Source organism: Camelus bactrianus, chromosome 17 (genome assembly GCF_048773025.1).
Source record: "Camelus bactrianus isolate YW-2024 breed Bactrian camel chromosome 17, ASM4877302v1, whole genome shotgun sequence".
Classification (NCBI taxonomy): Eukaryota; Metazoa; Chordata; class Mammalia; order Artiodactyla; family Camelidae; genus Camelus; species Camelus bactrianus.
In genome coordinates this window covers 29,058,881-29,076,867 of record NC_133555.1, presented here as the reverse complement: position 1 = coordinate 29,076,867, position 17,987 = coordinate 29,058,881, and the positions used below count along the sequence as shown (strand labels likewise).

General features: G+C 37.4%; 1 protein-coding gene across 3 annotated transcripts in view; it reads right to left on the bottom strand.

Annotated features, from left to right (window-relative positions):
- Positions 1–17,987, bottom strand: part of ERC2 (ELKS/RAB6-interacting/CAST family member 2) — an 875,964-nt gene that overhangs the window by 426,022 nt on the left and 431,955 nt on the right. The window lies entirely within an intron of this gene.

Below are 17,987 nucleotides of genomic sequence, written 5' to 3'. Positions count from 1 at the left end.
CCAGCATAGACCTCTGTCCATTTCAGGAAGATTCTGAACAAGAGTGACCTCTTGGGCCTCCTCCAGTGCCTATGTGCAGATTCCAGACGCCAGGAACATCAACCTTCCCTCTCATGCTTCCCTGTTCCTGACCTAGTCTATTTTCTCAAGGGATATAATCCTCCATACTACAATGGTGACAGAATCTTTACTTGGAGGGATACAGGAAAATCCTGAGCATCCATTTTCATGCCCTTTCTAGTTTCTGTCTGGATGGCAGTGCTTCTAGAACTCCCAGAGGTAGGGTGGCCCCACTTTTAGGAATGTTATCTGATCTAAAATCCATAGAGCAGCCACCAAGACTCAGGGTCATAAACATATATGCTATAGAAGGTAGCATTTTATCAGCATCTCTTCAGACTAGGCAATGTACATGTTTAATCCTCAAGACCACTTTATGATGTAGGTATTGTTATCCCCATTATAGACCAGAAAAATGAGGATAAGCAGGTAAGCAACTTGCTTAAAGGGCTCTTCCTTTTAGAAGGAGTAGATCTGTGTTCCATCCCAATCTGTCACAATCCAAAATTCATGTTATTATCATTGCTATTCTTGGATTTACCTCACTTGCTAATTTCTTGTCAGAGCTAACCAGGATAATCCTTTCACTTAAAAAAACCCCAAAAAACCATTACCCATCTGTAAGACTATTTTCCCAAAGCCATGTCACCACCACTCCCCATCAGCAGTTGTAAGCATCTTCTCTTCTCACCACAGAAAACTCAGCAAATACTGCTTCTTACATCAGAAAATACACACACACACCTACATATATATGTATATACACATACATATATTCAGTTCACATAAACATATGACTTAAATTTATTTCACATAAACATACAAACATATATACATATATAATTATTTATTTCATATACACACATACACATACACACATATACCTGCAAATCTTTCCTTTAAACAAAGACTATTCATTGTATAAAAAGACATTACAAAAGGGGGTGGGAAGGGATAAATTTGGAGTTCAAGATTTGCAGATACTAACTTCTACATATAAAATAGATATACAACAAGTTTCTTCTGTATAACACAGAGAACTATATTCAATATCTTATAGTAACATATAACATGAAAACAACTATAAGTATATGTATGTATGACTGACATATTATGCTGTACACCAAAAATTGACACAACATTGTGAACTGATTATACTTCAAAAAATTAAAATTAAAACTTAAAAAAAAAGACACAATAAAGAGGCTAAAAACTGAGACTGAAGACAAACGGACAGATAAGAAGAAGCCTGCTATAACATTCTTCATATAGCATCCAAGGAAACCATTTACCCAGTGAATGGCTAAGGTTTGGGGAATAACTGAAGTTTTATAAAGTTCCTGCAGGATAGTGATGAATAACTCTATTAAATGTAGCTATAGTGTAATTTAGAAATGAGAACTAATTTCAAGTTACATTGTTTAGGCTGATTTTTCTATACCAGTTGGTAATAAGTCATTAATTTTTTCACTTTTGAGAAAAACACCCTTGATATTAATTAGGTGAATATAAAAATATTTAAAATTCAAGATAAAGCAGAAAACATGAATTGATTTGCAAAAAGTGAGTATTTTGCTCACCTAAGTGTCTCAACCTCATATTTTTACCCTGTGCTTTGATGCTTATTACTAAATCCATTTGCTGGTATAAATCCTAAATTCTTTCTTGTTGCACCTTATAAAATCAGAATTCTTCTTCATCCAAAGAAGACATCAGAAGCAAGAAAGATTTTCTACTTTCCCAACTGAAGAAACGAAAAACCCCTATAAATTCAATATACCCAAAGTCCAGCCCACAGGAACAAAAAAACATTCTATTAGAAAATAACACGTCAAATTTTTACTAAATTCTCATACCATAGTGAATTCAAGTTCTATCTAGTTTGTATTTTAATTAATTGATTTTCTTTCCATTTGATCTTCCTTTTCTTCTTTTTTAAAATACTACATTTTCATTTGAGTCTTTTAGAAAACCAGGATATCTGTTTCTGTCCTAGATATAGAAGTGAAATAATAAGGAACTGTAGTTTTCCTGGTTGTTGGCATTTAATTTCTATATTGTTGTTAGGTGAAAATTGATTAAAAGTCCTGGCAACACCTGAAAACATGATGGTTAAAAAAATCACAAGTTTCTCACTGACTCAACTGTTGGGAATGGAATATTTTATGTTACAGATTTACGAATCTCTATGACTGGAAGCATTTCCTGGGCAATTAATCAAGGAGAACTTTTATGTAAAAACACATCTCGATCGAGCTATTTACAAAAGATCCCACAAGCTGCAGTGACTAATTATAAGTCTCAGACTTGGGCAGTTTGCTGAAATGCTTTTCTTCAGGCCATTAAAAATACCAATGACAACATAAAAATTCAGCAAAAAGAATAAACTAACTATGGGAAGTTACAATTACAGAAAGGAATTATTCCAAGTATGTGACCTTTGCACAAAAATGATGTACGTTTATTTGATACAACATACCCTCCTCTATTCTTCCCCTTTGATAGGTCTGTTGTAATTCCCACTAACATTAATGAGAGATACGTGCTAAAAATGAATAGCTGCTAACTCCAGCCATCTGTGCATTCCTGGTACAAATAAAATTGAATGTCATCACTACCCTATAGGATTTCTCGGTAATGCTCTTTGCTGATAAGAACTTTGAAAAAATACCAATGGCTTTTTTCCTTTTTCTTACTCATACAAAGCATGCCCATTCCCCTTGCTACATAAAGGAGTCCATTCTACTCTGAGTCCAGGCAGCCTCTGAGAGGTGGGGTGAGATAAATCCCTGCTTATCAAGATAACTGTTTCCCCACTTGGTATAAATGGAGACAAAGTATACCCAGACTCAAATGATTAAAATGGCCAAATTCTTAGCAGGTTAACTCATTACTTTTCATCCTTCTCTTGCCAGCCCTGAAAGCTAAGTAGCTGTCTTAACAGCCTGCAGCAATCACTTCAAAACAACTCTCTTGCCCTACAGCTACACTAAAACGTAGTTAATTCATTTTTCCTTTATGAATTACTGGCTGTCAAAAATTTGAGAAAGGTCCCAGGCTTTAATAGAGACCTCTGAAAAAAAGAGACCATGTACTGGAGAACCCAAGGAGGTATATTGGGGAGTCAGAGAAGCAGGAAGATTGGAAAGCCACTTGTCAGGAATTGGGGGGAAAATAATATACGTATGGTGGAAGAGAGGCTCGTGTGACTATCTGCAATCACAGTCAAATGTTTCCTCTGTGAGAACTGGGAACATACAGCACCCAAGGGCCATGTAGTTATAAGTTCAGTTCCCCCAAGCAGCCAGCCAGCCAGCTGATCCTCAGCAAGCCCAAACTTTTCAAGGGCCCCTTCATCCACCCTTCTTGGAAAGAGAGGAGGATGTGTTAAGACTTGCTTATGAAAATCCAAGTGTCTAATGATCAGGTGGATCACTTCTTCCTCTCAAGATGCATAGAAAGCTGCGGTATTTGGGATCCTTTCTTAGATTTAATCATTAGATCTAGTTTTATATGACATGTGATGACAGAACTGCTAAGAATATTTATTAGCTTGGCAAACAACTAAAGAAAAAACGGTAATCACAGCTCTCTGGAGAGGCTTTTAAAATTTCATTTTATGGCACTATAAAATGAGGCCATACCCTGAGCATTTAAATGGGCAAATTATTTGGTTGGAAGGGGCTCAAATTTTGGAGTTCAGTCATATCAATAAACAAAAACTAAGTGAATATTCAAGGCAAGGTCTATTTCAAATAGAGATAAGACCACCAAAAGAGGGTAAGCATCTGTTTGATATGTGACCACATGTATGTTTGAAGGAGTTTATATGTTTGGGGTCAAAATTATACTTTGAATACATTCCTAATATTTGGTACACTGTTCCTAATCCTATCGTATGGAACCCTCAAAAAAGCAGTGCCAGTGTAAAACTGTTAACTGGTAATTTATTTGTAAGCATCCTATTTAATTATAATAGCATAAATTCACTTACCGTCTCTGAGGGTATAATTTTTAAAGCTATCACTTTATTATTTTAAATATCACTTAATTATTTCAAAATGTCAACTATTGTGTATTGAACAATTTTTTTAATAGAACACAGCAAATACAAGTGTAAAATTACCAGTATACAAAAGAATATAGGAAATCATATACCTGACAAGGGTCTAGTATCCAGAATATATAAATAACTCTTACAACTCAACAATAAGAAGACAAATACAATTAAAAATGGGCAAAGATCTGAATAGACATTTCTCCAAAGAAGATACACAAATGGCCAATAGGTACATGAAAAGATGTTCAATACCGCTAGTCATTAGGAAATGCAAGTCAAAACCATGAGATACCACTTCATACTATTAGGATGGCTATGATAAAAACACAGACAATAACAAGTGCTAGCAAGAATGTGGAGAAATTGGAACAAGTATACGGTGCTGTTGGGAATGTAAAAATAGCACAGCCACTGTGGAAAACAATTTGGAAATTCATCAAAAAGTTAAACATAGAGTTACTATATGACATAGCAATTCCACTTCTAGGTATATACCCAAAGGAAATGAAAACACATATTCAAACAATAACTTGCACATGAATGTTCACAGGAGCATTATTCATAACAGCTAAAAACGGCCAACAGCCTAAAAGTTGATCAGCAGATGAAAAGATAAACAAAATATGGTATACCCTACAATGGAAAATTATTCAGCAATAAAAAGGAATGACGTACTGAAACATACTACAACACGAATGAACCCCAAACATATTACACTATGTGAAAAAAGCCAGTCATAAAACACCATATATTATATGATTCCATTTATATGAAATGTTCCATATATGCAAATCCATAGAGACAGAAAGTAGGTAAGGGCCTGAGGGAAGAGGGGAAATAACTGGGGAATGAGTCTGACTGCTAATAGGTATAGGTTTCTTTCTAGAGTGATGAAAATTTAATTCTGGAATTAGATAGTGGTGATGATTGCACAACCTTGTGACTATACAAACCACTGAATTTATACACTTTAAAAGAGTGAATTTTATGATACAGGAATTATATTTTAGTAAAAAATTACACATGCTAGTAATAAAAACATTAAATAATACAAAAGAATTTATAAAAAGAAAATTTATATTCTCCCTCCAGTTCCCCCAATAACCAATTCCACCGTTAAGGGTTTTTTGCCAATCTTTCCAGAAATTTTTATGCATAATGCACAAATAGACACACATCTGTCTATAAAAATACAACAGACAATGCTATACACTTTACAATATATCTTGGCAATCTTTCCATGTCAGAAACACACAGGCTTGGATGTGGATATAGGGGATGCCAGGCAACAACCTGCAATCCCAGCCTCTGGAGGAGCAAGGATTTGTCAGTTTCTTAAATTTTCACATGCGTGTTGAACAACTCTGCCTGGATATCCACACAGAATCTCAACATATTCAAAACTAAATTCTCAACCATCCCCTCTCCAGAACCAAAACTCACCATACTTCTTTTGCTGTTTCTTCTCCATTAAAGTCATCCAAGATTGAGAGTAAAGGAGGACAAGTCTTTTGTCTTAACACTTCATATGCAATGAATCGTCACGATCTGCCATTTTCATTTAATTTAAAATGTCTATCAAAACAGTTATCTCTTCGCTATTCTTAATGTTGCCATCTTAGCTCATGCCTTTGTATTCTTTATTCAGACACTGAAATAGCTCCTATCTGGCTTCTCTGCTACCAGTTTATCTGTCCTGCCACCCATCTTTCCATCTATTTACCCACCTATTCATCTAACAAATATTTATGGAGCAATAACCATGTGCCACGAAAAGAAGACACAAAGATGAAAAGGAAATTGTCTTTATCATTAGACAGTTCAAAGTTTAATGGAAGGGAGAAACATGGAGCTGGAAAATAACAAAATGCTTTTACAACAACGTAAGTACTGTCAGAATACAAGGTGGAATTTCTGATTTTGGAGAGGAATCAGAGGGTGACTGACATATGATTTGGGACTTTAAAGATGAGTAGGAGTTTTGCACAAAAAGAGGAAGAAAGGAGCATTTAAGCAATGAGAAGAGTATGCTCAAATGTAGAGAGGTGGGAAAGGTCTAGCTAGTGTAAGGAATGAGAAAATATTCAGCAATGCAAACATACGTGGAAATTGAGGAGGTGGAGGAGCTTTGTGTGCATGTTGGGCTTTAAGATAAGACTTGAAAGTAAGCCAGGTCTAGAGTGTGAAGGACTTCATAAGCCAGGCATAGAGCTTTCTATTTTGCCCAGTGTGAGAGGAGGCAGCAGCAAGGGCTTTTAGGCAGAGGGTGCTGCTTCACTGATTTTGCCTACAGTAGAGGATGGGGACAGACTGTGACTCTGGAGGCTACTGCAATAGTCCAATGACCCATGGGGACAACATCACCTAGAACAGGGAGAGAAAATGACAAAAATGAAACGTGGTGGATTAGACACAGTGAGGGATGAGTCAAGGGTCACTTGGAGGTTTCTGTCTTAGAAACACAGGTGGGGATTGTACCAGTTCCAAAACTAAATGCCAAGTGAATGATGATGAGAGGATGAGTGAAAGAAAGTGTGATGAGTCCAGCTGTAGTTGTATTGGAAATACAAGGTAGGCATCTTTCTAAAATACAATCCTGGTTCCCCATAGCCTTCACAGTGAAAACATTTTTAATTGTTTTATTATGCACACAAGGAAGTTTCCATGTGTGCTTATATCCACGTGTCCCTTGATCTTGAGATAATCTGTGTTCAAATCCAGAGTGATCTTGAGAAGGTTACCAATAATCTTACCAAGCCACAGTTTACTAATCTGCCTATTGAAGATTATTATTATTATTATTATAGCATCATTGTGGGGATTAGAAAAAATATTATACATCAGTGTTTCGTACACTACCTGGTCCATGGAAAGTGATTAACGAATGGCAACAAAGTTCTCAAAGAAAGGCACTTAGAATTATCATTCCCCTAAATTATATTTTAAAATATAGGGTCTTTTGAAATGTCCAATGTGCTTTTAAAACTTAGCTGACTGTATGAGTTTTTTAAAAAACCTGCATATAACACTTAAAATGTAGCAAAGTTGAAGAAAGGTATATTCTCAGTCTACTCAAAACTTCTTACTTTTACAGGACTGGACAAAAGTAAAATGTCTATGAGAGATGAGAATGTAAACCAAACAAACTGACAAGCAACAAACAGAAAAGAAATCCAACTCTCCCCAGCAGCTGTAAGCACTGAGAAGCCAACACAGTTCCTTTCTATCAGGCATACAGACGAAGTCATTAAAGCTTAAAAGTTTATGCTTTAAAAGTTAAAAAAAAAAAAAAAAACAAGCTCTGTAGGAGGAAGACCTTGCATTTTGACAGCATGGTATCTACCCTTTGACCTAACATAACGAAGGGGAAGAAATGATTCCACTGTATGATTACTGGCTGGCCAAGAGCACTAGCACATGAGTTTGAATTTTCAGGCTTTGTTATGTGCTGCCAATCCTCCCACTTGTCTGAGACAAGATCAAGGGAGATGCAGATATTGTGCGGCAGAGAAGACCATCTCTTTATCAGAGTTGTTTTGTTTTGTTTTCCAAAAGGAACATTCTCATATATCACCAAAAAGGCCTTCATTTCTTTTCGGCTTTTATTCGGCTGGGATTCTCTGATCATACTGTGTGGGGCCATGAAAAACTGTCCCAAGAATTATTCCTGGAAGAAGCAGAAAAACCCTCCTGGAAATACATCTTTTCTCTTGGCTGCTTCCCCAAAATTCTCCAGCAGGAACTGTCTTGAGCAAGCAGGAGGATGGATAGCCTGAGGTCTTCCGCATCTCTGCAGTCCCTGTTTCTTGAAACCATTCCAGAGTCAATGACCGTCTCCAGCCTGCAAAGCTGCTGTTGCCTCTATGGAGGAGCACTCACCAAGCCCCCTCAAACTCACTTCAAAAAGAGGAATTCCACATTCCTGTTCAAGAGAGGATGAAGACTCAGACCAGCACTCAAAAAAGGCTGCTGAAACCGCCAACACAAACAGCTTCTCAACTTCCATTATAAGAGGTTTTCATCAATGCCTGGAATCCTTTGTATTATAGAAATAGTTTTCCACCCCAAAAGAAGCACATTAAAGAGTGGTCCCTATGGTACCAAGAATTCTTGGGCCAAACCAATTTATCCTAGCACAAAAAAGTCTCACTGCAGAATAGGCTGCAGTGATTGATTCTGGGTTCAGGAATCAAAACAGCTGAGTTTAAATCCTGGCTCCATTAATAGCTGTGTGTTAGTAGGCAAGTTACTTAACTTTTCTGAGCTTTGCTGGCCTCATTTCACAAATGGAACTAATAATGCCACAAATGGTACCACTGTCTTGGAGTTGCTATAAAGAAAATGGGAGATAAACCTTGAAGAATGTATAGCACCATGTCTAGCACCAAATAAGTGCTCAGCTAAGTCTTTTCTTATTTCTGCTGCTATAACAGCAACAGTTACATCTACAGACTGCATGAGCAAAGTATCTTCCACCACACCTTTATTTTCTTCCTACTACCACAGTACCCAGGTTTGTCTACTCATTTTTTTCCTGTCCTGCCAGTTCTTGTTAAACCAAACAGGCTACTGATTTGGGGTTTTTGTCTGTTTGCTTGTTTCATTAATCAGCCTTGTAGTTCTTAAACCTGTTCTCTCCTCTTAACCTCTAGTGCCATCACCTTATTTCAGTGTTATTTTCCCTTCTAGCTTGGATTACTACCTACCCTTTCCAGCACAGAGATGTTACATAATTAATCATTCTAGGGGATACTCCTTACTATGGTGTTTCCGGGCTCAAAAAGTTCAAAATCTTTAGCTAGGCTCTCAAGGCTTTCCCTGTCCAAGCAAACCCTTATTGCTCCCTCTTCCCCTTACTCCAGAGCCTAAGCTCTAGAACCCTACTGTCTTCTAAGCATGCCCTGTACCTTCCCACCTCTGCTGCCTTTGCTCAAGCTCCCCACTTAATTCTACATCTGATAAAATCTTTTCCATTTTTCTGGTCCAGTGCAAATACCATCATCATGTTCATAGAAACTTCCCCAACCCCTCCCTCCTCTGAAAGCCCATGACATTCATAGAGAATTTGCCACATTCTGCCATGGGTAATGCCTCATTGTCCAGTTTCATATTTTTCATTCCAATCTACCTACTGGCTAGGGAAGGCCTATCTAGCTATCCTAAAGCATCTAAAACACAGTCTGGACAAAACTTCTCTGTTCTTAGCTCCTGACATATTTCCCATACCTGTTCCTACATCCTGCAACAGTTGGGCAAGGGTCTCAATCACGTAGGTAGGTCTCACAGAACCCAAGGAAAGCTAAGTTGGGTTTCCCAGGAAGGAAATAAAAAGATATTCCTGGTGGGTCTCACAGAGAAGGGTACAGGAAAGCCATTCAAAGTCCAAGGTGACTCTAGACGCGGGATTGTTTTATTGTCCTGTACAGCAGGGCTGACTAATCTTCCACCACCCTGTTGACTTGGTTTTCCTTTATGGGAGCCTCAAAGGCTCACATTCCATTCTGCACACCTTTTCCACAGCTTCTGGTTATTCGTAACTTCTACTTCCTCATAACTTTAGATCCTTACACTCACATTATTAATCCATTCTATAAATATTTATTAAGTGTCTACTATTTTACAGGCACTGGATGAATTAGACAGGTCCTTTCCAGATGGAAGTTCCACTCTAGACTAAAAGACAGGCATTGAACAAGAATTAAGACTGTGCTTCATGTTCTAGTGAGAAGTCACATGAATTTATAAGAGACAGACTTAACCTGGGCTGGGCTAGCTCCAGTTAAAGGCAAATAGAGGAAGTGACATTTAAACTTCACTTGACCTAGAAAAAAAAAAAGATACATCCATATTTTATACCTTACAGTAAGATAAATTCCAGATGGTCTAAAGAGTAAATACAGAAAATCAAACCATAAAAATACCGAAAGAAATCACAGGATAATTTTTCTTATACTCTTTTAATTTGGAAGAGGTTTTAAACTATGGCACAAAATTCAGAAGACATAAAGGACTGCACACATTAACTTCATAAAAATAGTTTTAAACATTTATGTGTAACAAAAACAACCATTAGCAGAAAAAAAAAGACAAACTAGCTGGGGGGGAGCATTTAAAACTCAAATCAAAGACAAATGGGTAATTTTCCTAATATACAAAGAGCTTCTACAAATAAATAAGAAAAAGATCAACAAAAGAATATGACAAACTATAAATACATTTAAAGATGCACAACTTCGCTTATAAGAAGATAAAAGCAAATGAAAAATACACTTAAATGCTATGGTTCACCTTCCATATTGACAAAGATCAAAAAACTTACAAACTACACTGCATTGATAGAGTTAAAGGGAAAAAAAGGCACTCTTACATACTGCTAATAGGACTGTAAATGGTTTAGTCTTTGTAGAAGACAACTAGCAAAATTAGAAATGTCCTAGCAATTCCACATCTAGGAATTAATCCCACAGATATATTCATATATGTATATGGAATTAAGTCTATTCAAAGTTATTAATTATAGCAGTCTGCATGTAAGGAAAAGACTTGAAACAACCTAAAAGTCCTTTAGGAGGAGATAAGTACAAGGGAACAGTATGCAGAGGTAAAAAGGAATAGAAAGCTTTTATGTATGGATATGGGAAGATCTTTAAAGATATTTTGATTAAAAAAGAAAACTGAGGTGTAGAACAGTATGCATTATATTATGGCACATGCATGAGTATCATAATGTAAATCCTATTAATTTGCTTCCATCTCTCTAGATGCTATTTCTGAGAAGACTTTTAGTTACACCACAGTGTCTGGTACAGAGCAGATGTATAATTACTACTTGACAAAAGTGAAAAAGTTAATAAATAAAGAAAATAAATAGATGAAGAAACATTCTTGGATACTTAGCCTGTCCTCTGAACTCAGTATCAGGTCCTTTTATACATGGATACCAAAAGGCTGTGGCTGAATCCTAGCTATCAAGTTCTCTAGTTCGAGAAAAACCAGAAATGCATCCTTATATAAGACAAAAATGCATTGAATAAATTAATAACTGAATTGGAAAAGATTACTTTTCAATGAGCATAAGATGAATTTTTTAGTTCACTTGTTCATATCCCTCTGGAATAAAGCATTCAGAAGAAAGACATTGTTTTCAACCTTTCCCTCAAAATCTCTCAATGGCTTAGGGGGAAAATGTCTACAGTTTTTATTCCAGCAACTGAGTTTTCTAGAACTAGGAAAACAAAGGAAGCTGGCTTGAGGGGATCATCTCCCACTTCTCTCTTGCATGAACTCCCTACTCTCACCTGTTACTCTCAGCATGAAAACCTTCATCACAACAATAACCATGGCAACCACAACCATCACCACTTAATGAACATCTACATTGTGCCAGATTGTTCTCCACACTCAATGTGTATTATGACCACAAGCTCATGAGAGATGAATTATAATACAATTGTCTCCATTTTACAGACATAGTGATAGGCTTAAAGACAAGTGACATGTGTCCACCATGCCACAGCCATGATGATGTTGTTTTTAGGATGGAGTTTATTTAATCTTCTACTGTAGTATTTTTTCCTGACAATAAATAGCAGCTTGAATAACCTGGATTACAAGTAAAATATTAATATAAAGTAATAACAGGCCTGGTATAGATGACACACATGAAATCCAGGAGTAGTGCTTTTTTTTATCTGCTCAGGAATCCCTAAAAAGCCCCTGCTTCACATGTTTAGGTAGCAGAAGAGCACCCACACTCACCAAAGCGATAGGACACCTACATGCCAAATATCCAGTGAGTGTTTCTCACCAAGGCTCACTCATCACAGGTTATCAGAAGATTCTCTGGCTATTCGTTATTATAACAACTCATTCTCTCCACGGTAATTATCTGTGAGCAACATATCATGCTGTCCTTGGAACCATCAAACTGACATATGATTAAATAGCAGAGGGCTCTGAAGTTAAATTTAAAACTACTCTCTTACACTTCAACTCACACATCACACTGAGATCTGTCCAGCCATGGGAATACTCCAGCTGAACAATACCAAAGACCAGTGAGAGACTATTCCATTACTTCACGTTCCCATCTGAGAAAGGTGGTGATTATATTCTCAAAACTTTCTAAAGAGATTTTCCCAGGACCTAAAGTGAAATTTTGCAAAGCAATCTCTGTATGAAGTTCTGCCCACCCCCGCCCCACTAAAATATTTCAAGAGCTGCTTATATTCACTGTTACGTCTTCACAGTTATGTGTGGGGTCTTACAAGAAAGAGAAAATTTCTTCAGTACACCATGAGAATCACACACTTCCTTGAAAAAATTTTTGTAAAGCGTAAGTTATTGTATACTCAGCTCTGTATGTACCAACAATAATAATGCTTATATTAACAATATTACCAATTAGAAAAAAATGAAGAAAAAATAATGGGCAAGCTGGAGTTAAAACATAAGTCTTACTGTTCTTGGACTGAAAAAGGAGTAATAAGATGTTCTTCAAGGGGAAGTTTGTTTCCATTTCTCAGTCCACTCTATGGTTTCTAGAATGAAAGTTTTTCTATAAAAATAATTCTATACAAGCCATTTTATTTTTGAAGGAGCTGTGAATTAGGAAAAACAATTTTTTCCATACCCAATAAAAGAGTTGCACCCAAAGCTAAATCAGCCAATTTCTGCCTTCCTAGTCTATTCTTCATATTTACTACTTTAATATTATAAGTCATTTCACCTATATAGTATTCATTAAATTTAGAGTAAAATAAAAGAGTGGCAAACACTGAAGCTATCAAAATGCCCTATAAAGTTTATAAAGCCTTTGTTAGATATATCAACAAAGTTTCTTCAGAGAAACACACTATACCCACTCATTTTGAAAAAAGTTTCCCCAAAAATGTAAGTTTCACAAAAATGTGACATTACACAGTGTGAAAATTCAAGCACCTTTACCTAACACGGAAGAGTCCCAGTCACTAGCTGGATACGTTTCCCTACAACTCGAGCTGGTATTGTGGGTAATGAAGTGACAGAATTCACATTTCATAAGAAAAGCCATATAAAGGAAATAAGATATTATTTTTCTAGAAAGTGATTTATAATAATACTGAGAAACTATTTTTTTTAAATTCCTTCCTCTTCTCAACATTTACAGAAAAGGCTAACATATCTTGAGAGATTTACTATTTGCTGATATTCATCCATATGGTGGCACCAACCAAAAGCCAGGAGCAGGGGAGGAATAGGGAAAAGAAAAGATTCTGACAAATGAATCATTACTTCTACCAACTTGACAACTCTTATTCTGGGGCCAGGACTTAACAGGCCCACCTAGGACTCTCTCTTGATTTTTGCTGTTGTTGTTTCATTGTTGTCAATCTTTTAAAAGATTTGCTAGTTAAGAGTGGTTTTACTTATTTCAAGGAACCTCAGAAACACACTGCACTACAAAATATTTCAGCTACAATGCAAATTGTGTTCCTTCAATCTTCTTCTCTCTTCTAGAAGGCACAGATAAGAGTGCCAGAGCAGCAACTCAAGCAAAAGCTAAAAAGTAAAAAAAAAAACAAAAAAAAAAAAACAGAGCTTAAAGCCCTAGTTCTACAAATTGGAGCTGGCTCAGCAAAACATTAGCCACGGCAAGTCCCACTAAGGCCAGGTTGGAAAGGTGCAAGAACCAATCTCTGGCTACACCTCAAAGTTCAAAACCATCTCTAAATATAGAACGCACTTTATGTTTGCAGGAGCTGTAAATCAGGGAAAACAACTTTTTTTCTATCCCCAATAAAATATTTGCACCCAAAGCAAAATCAACTGATTTCTGGCTTTCTACCAGTTCTACTTGGGCATAAAATTTTCTGACACTTCACCAGAAATGTCAGCATTAGTATAAGGCAGCTTTAAAGAGGGAAATGATTTTCTGACCTGTGGATAACCCCTTCAACCCCAACAGGAAAAGGAATTTTAAAAAACACCTGAAACCCAGTTTTTCCAGTTATTAGTATAAATGGGACAAACTATTTTTCATACTGGCCAAATCCTTCCTTATAGGAAGTACTGGTCTTTGAATTCAGTGAGGGGAGGGTCATGCTATACCCCCAACACCCTGCACAGTCCCTTGCAAGGAGAAGGATTTTAATGAATAGTCAAGAAAGGAGGGAAGGAGGGAGAAAATTAGGTAAGTTCAGAAGGAGATCTTTTCCCTTCTCCTTTTATTTGTGTCTTTACTTTTCATGAATTTCCAAACATCCAGCTTGATAAAAAAATAACAATCATATTTTTTCTTAAGGCTTCCTGTCTGAAGCTAGATTTGATATCTAGTGCAGTCAACTCAGCCTCCAGAAAAAGCCCACCAGCAAATCTCTGTGGGGACCAAGTGAAAAGCAGGAGGGGTGAGACAAAGCTAATGGAAGTTCCTTTCTTCAAGAATCATTTTTTCAACAACATTCAGGAGCATGACTCCAGTGTGTGGCACACCACCACAGGGAGCAAGAGACTCATCCAGTGGTAGAGGAGGTGGATGTCTACTCAAAGACATAGTACACTGTTTAACTGCCTAATTCGAAGCAGGATATGACACAGGCCAAGGAAAAGGGTTGGATAAAGCTCTGAGGAATTCAAGGAAGAGAGAAATTGCTTCTGCTTGAGGCATTCAGGGAAGGCTGGGCAGAAAAGGTTATACCTGAGGTGGCCAAGAGGCAGGATTTGAGCATAAGGAACCAGCTCGGGGTGGAGGAAGTGGTGGTGGTGGGGTAGTGCATTAATGTCAGGATGAAGGAAGAGGCTGGCTGCACAATATTCCCCTAAAATGCTTCATGGAATGTATTATATGAACACCATATTTGGGAAACTACGGATTGAACACAATTGTACAAGTTTTCCCCCTGCAGGCCTCTCAGTGCTTTTACTATCCAAATGGAACAGAAGTCGCACAAAATTTTTTTTAAGTAAATCAGAAAGGATTGACTTTTGGGGGGAAATTCCAATGCCTTCACTTACTAGCTGTATTAACTTGAGCAACATATTTAACTTTTATGAACTCCAGTTTCCTCTTCTCTAACATGGAAGAAATGACAGTCCCAACCTCATACAGTTGTGAGAAGTAAATACTACATAAAAGTGATTAATTTAGTGCTGGCACTTAATGTTTAATGTTATTCCTGTTGCTGCTACTTCTGTTATTTCCATTATTACTAATTTCAACATGCATGGTGAATATAAAAATGAAGAATGTAACACACAGCATTTCTTAAACAGTTTGGTCAATTTTTCATCAGCTATTTTTTGAAAACGCCAAGCCAGCATGTAATGCCCAGCCTGGCACACAGGAGGAGCTCACTCTGTATTTGTGGAGGGAAAGGGGCCATGAACTGATCCTAGCAAAGAGCAAACTGCAGGGCAGCAAGGTGATGCTCTCAGCAAAATGTTTATTATTATTTTCTTGGGCAACAAGTCTCTGAGGTCCAGGAGTAGTGACTTCATCTTTTGCTAGAAGAATGAGGGATTGAGAGTGCAGTATTCAGCTTTAGGAAACAACACAAAGAGTTTATTTTGGTAGAGTGTTTGAAATGACTCTGTAACAATGAGCTCACACCTGCTGCCAGGTGCTAGCGATCAGCTTGAGCCTGCTTGCCAGGATGATGCACAAGGCTGATCACCAACAGTCCCTCCATTAGATATTTGCAGGAAGGATCCTAGAAGACCTGCTCCAAAGACAGCTACTTCGTCTCCAAAAGGATATATTGAGGCACAAACAAGCAGCTGACCCAGAATCCAGAGCAAAACAGAGGCTGGGGGAGCCCACAAGAAGCCTGAGGCTTCTATTTTCACTTGGTTGATTCTCTGGCAAGATTTTGAACTGAATCCTAAAGGGTAGATATATTTTTGATCAATTGTTGCATACATTTAACTAGATAACCTCATCTCTCATAAGTCACACACTAGTCTCACAAATAGTTACTAGAAATGAGCAAATTTCACATAAACTTTTCCCCTGAGTGCAATGCAGGGATCTTGCTAAATCTCTCCAGTTTCCCACTGCTTTGTGTGTAAAAAGATTCTTGACGAAGCACAGTTTTCTAGAGTGAGACCCTAAGTAGGTTTAGAATATTACATTTGCGTTTTATCAAACCCAATACTTAACATCTGTCCACCTGAACTGAAGCAAGACAGACTACACAGAATTTGAAAAAGAAATGAGACTACTTTAAAAAATAGTTGGAGGGGAGAATTTCGCACAGAGTGCACAGTAGATAGAAAAGAACCAAGAATTATCAAAGTTTTCAAAATTCAGATTGGGAGACAGGCAGGTACAGGGCAGACTACAAACTTCTATGGTAAGAAAGGTCAGATTTTTTTAATATGATAAATGTACATACATACAAATGTATGTATGCACACACAAATATATGTATCTCAATTGTAAACCATATAAAGAAAGCACATGGGCCAGAGATCCTATATTCAATTCAATTGTTATATTTCATTTGTTTTAACTGGTAAACCTATAAGTGGTTGGGAAAAAAAGCATAGTTAACTCAGGAAACTTTGTCAAAGCTCAAAAAGCTTCCAGGACTCCATAGGAGATGTTTCCGGGAGATCAGGGCTGCCCAATTCCTCCTACACTAATAATATAACTAGAGACTGTTTACAGTGATTGTACATTTTCTCCATCATGTTCATTTGAGGCAAGAGGTTAAATATATTGAAATGATCTGAATTTTGTTCTCATCACTATAGTTCTCCCAGTTAGACTCAGCCTGCACATTTTGCCAAACCCAATTAGCATACCCTTGTTCAAAGAACACCTTATAACCCACAACTCTTCCAGCTCTAACCCTGCATCCCATCTTCTGAGAATCTGAGTTCATGTTCATTCACCATGCAACAGGAAAAAAACAAAATAACTGCACAATACAGTTCCTGGTGCATAAAAGACAGCAGAATACCTGTGGACAACATCTGAAGGCCAAATCAGGCAGCCTGAGGTGTGACAGTGACAGGGGTCTCTGGTCTCAAGGGAGCAGATTAGGGGTAGCAAAGGAATGGCAAAAGGAGAAAGAAAACAAAAAAGACAGGCAAGGAGAAAAGCTTAAAGCTTTGTTAAATGAGCTAATCCAAAACTTGGAGGAAGGGTTCAGATGCCATGTGGCCCAGGCCCCTCCTCCCCTACCCTCATTATGATGTCTGTTTCTGCATATAGGGGCACCAGAAAGTGAGTTAACAGTCACTAGATTTTTGGTGAGAGCAGTTCTGAGGCACCGCTTTTAATCTCTATTTAGATTTCTGTTTTGGGAACTATTGAGGATGGGCTTCCTTCAGTGTGATGAAGTTCAAGGCAGTTCCTGTGGGACACCCAGTGTGGTATGTGAGAATAGCAGACAAGTGGTTTCAATTTCAAGGACTATGAGCCTCCCTACCAGGGTCGGGAGCAGGCAGGGGGAACAAAACTGGTGTGTGGGCAGGAGGCCTTGTTTTGAAATTATTTTCTGCTGGCTTAGGTGATGAGCAGTAGACGGAATGAAGAGGTGCAGACCCTGAATAAGGAGAAGAAAATAATACAGTTTGCCTCTCAAAAGAGCAACTGTATTGGCTACCAACTTAATTTGAGTCTTTTTTTAAGTCTGGGTAGTCCAAAGAATGCATGAACATTCTCTAATAAACTCACTGATTGATAAAGAAATCACTAGATATTACTAGGCATTATTGGAAAGAGAAGTCTTCCTTAACTAAAAGGAGAACCCATTTTTGACTTGAGCTCCCTAACTTAGGAGAATCAAAACTGGGATGCATTTTCAAACAAAATGTCCATTTTGCTACTTAATATTGGGGTGCACTCAGTCAACACTGAAACTAGTTTTACATTTGGTTCCAT